General features: G+C 53.1%; 1 pseudogene; it reads left to right on the forward strand.

The window, feature by feature from the left end:
• The first annotated feature begins 473 nt into the window (after positions 1-473).
• On the forward strand, positions 474-2,812 carry LOC105487419 (tubulin beta-1 chain-like; annotated as a pseudogene).

A 2,812-nucleotide genomic window follows, 5' to 3' on the forward strand; every position in this document is an offset into this window, starting at 1 on the left:
AAGCCCAGCAGGGGAGGCAGCAGCCAGACTGGTGCACGGGTGGACGTGGTCTCTTTGAGAACCGCCATGTCGCCCATACAACCTCCCTACTGCAAATTCACAGTGGAGCCAGCGCCCTCACCATGGCCAGCTCCTTCCACTGCCACCCAGGCGCCCTCCCAGGCTCCTGCTGCCCTTCTCCACTCAGTCCCTCTGGTGGTCAGTGCCAGCATGTAGATTGGTGGCATAAACCTGCACTGTTGCAGGGGTGCCTGGGATCTGTATCAAGAGAGCTTGATCCCTGGAGGCAGCCACAGGTGGGTCCCCCCTCTCCTTAGTCCTGCCACGACCCGTCAATCATCCCGAATGCAGTGGCATTTAGCCCTGCCTGGGGTGACAGAGCCTCCCTGTACCCCTTCTCGATTTCTCTACCTCCCCACACTCTCCCTAGAAGGGCATCTGCTGTGCCCCCTCCTCCTCCAGGGCCCCTCCCAGCCTTTCAGTCTATCGCCATAATATGGCCGATGCTCTGCAGATTTTCAAGCCCCTCAGCAGCGGCTGCTGCAGGAAATAGGGGGTGCAGCTCTTTGCTCTCTGTCTAGCACTTACTGTCTGACCACAAAAGCCCCTGTTCCAAGGACATGGGAGGAGGACAAGGCCATCCTTAGTGACATTCAGGATGCAGAGCCATGGTGTGGTTCTTGTTTCATTTCAGTTTTGGGAGGTCATCAGTGATGAGCATGGGATCGACCCCACAGGCAGTTACCATGGAGACAGTGACTTGCAGCTGGAGAGAATCAACGTGTACTACAATGAGGCTGCTGGTGAGTAGCGGGATGTGTGTGCCCAGGAATCCTTGTTTTCCATGATGTGGGAGATGAAATGTCCTAGGAACATGCACGTGACAAAGGTATGCTTCTTGCATATTCATTTCAAATGCCAACTGCTGGAAAAACACGCTTTATGGTTACCTAAGGGTCCTGCCTGTTTGCCACGGTTAAGCACGCTCAGGACCTCCTTTTTCTTAAAAGCAGAAAATCTCCTGTTCTCCTTTTGTCTCAGACGCTGGAATTGAATGCTGCTGTGAGTCCATCCCTAAGCACAGGTTTGAGTCAGTTCTCATTCCCCACAGGTAACAAATACGTACCTCAGGCCATCCTGGTGGATCTGGAGCCTGGCACCATGGACTCCGTCAGGTCTGGACCCTTCGACCAGATCTTCAGGCCAGACAACTTCGTGTTTGGTATGTAGTCATGATCACTGGGAACTGGCCAAATGACACCTTCTTCCTAACAGCCCTGCAAAGCACAGTTCTTAGTGTTCAGTGCCAAGGTGACACTGTGTCCACAATAGCCCTGAATCCTGGCCTAGCTCCACACAGTCCACGGGTGGTCATGGCTCACAGATCAACGCCAGCCTGCAGAGGGCTGCTGCAGCCCTTCCATTGCAGAGCAGCCTCAGACTGGAAGGAAGAAAGAGCAAGGAAAAGCTTCAAGCCAGGCTTCATAGGCTATAGGCAACTTCAAAGGACTTCAAAGAGTCAGGGGCCAAAAGCACAGGTTATGACCAGAGCTAGACAGATGCTGAGGCCACCTTCTCTCCTAGTCACACTGCCTTCACTTTGCCTGTTTAATTGTACTTGAGTATAAAGAGAATGCCTGTTAAAAATGTATGTATTTCAGAACCAATTAAGTTTTCTAACCCTATCCTCTTCCTCAATCAATGACCTCAGATTTGCTAAACTTCTAACTTTATTATGATCCCGAGTGTTTTTGAGAGTTACTGACATACAAAAATATTTCTGGCCAGGTGAGGTGGCTCACGCCTGTAATCCCAGCACTTTGGGAGGCCAAGGTGGGTAAATCACCTGAGGTCAGGAGTTTGGGACCAGACTGCCCAACATGGTGAAACCCTGTCTCTACTAACGATATAAAAATTAGCTGGGCATGGTCACAGGTGCCTGTAATCCCAGCTACTAGGGAGGCTGAGGCAGGAGAATTGCCTGAACCTGGGAGGCAGAGGTTGCAGTAAGCCAAGATTGCAATGCTGCACTCCAGCCTGGAGGACAGAGCATGACTCCATCTCAAAAAAATACAAAAAAGAAAAAGAAAAATATTTCTTTAGGTAAAAGAAGAGTATTCAAAAGAGAAGAAACTGCCAGTCTAAGACCAGTCCTACCTTCTCCTCTGTAGTCAAAATGACATGTTTTAGGCAGGCCAGAGCGGAGCTGGGAATAACTGGGCCAGAGGGAGCCGAGCTGGTTGACTCAGTCCTGGATGTGGTGAGGAAGGAGTCAGAGAGCTGTGACTGTCTCCAGGGCTTCCAGCTGATCCACTCTCTGGGGGGCAGCACAGGGTCCGGGATGGGCACCCTGCTCATCAGCAAGATCCGGGAAGAGTACCCAGACCGCATCATGAACACCTTCAGCGTCATGCCCTCACCCAAGGTGTCAGACACGGTGGTGGAGCCCTACAACGCCACCCTCTCTGTCCACCAGCTGGTGGAAAACACAGATGAAACCTACTGCATTGATAACGAGACCCTGTACGACATCTGCTTCCGCACCCTGAAGCTGACCACCCCCACCTACGGGGACCTCAACCACCTGGTGTCGGCCACCATGAGCGGGGTCACCACCTGCCTGAGCTTCCCGGGCCAGCTGAACGCAGACCTGCGCAAGCTGGCGGTGAACATGGTGCCCTTCCCGCACCTGCACTTCTTCATGCCCGGCTTCGCGCCCCTCACCAGCCGGGGCAGCCAGCAGTACCGCGCGCTCACGGTGCCTGAGCTCACCCAGCAGATGACATGCCCTTGCCTAGCATCCACACACTAA

This window comes from Macaca nemestrina, chromosome 5, assembly GCF_043159975.1.
Source record: "Macaca nemestrina isolate mMacNem1 chromosome 5, mMacNem.hap1, whole genome shotgun sequence".
In the NCBI taxonomy this organism is placed as follows: Eukaryota; Metazoa; Chordata; class Mammalia; order Primates; family Cercopithecidae; genus Macaca; species Macaca nemestrina.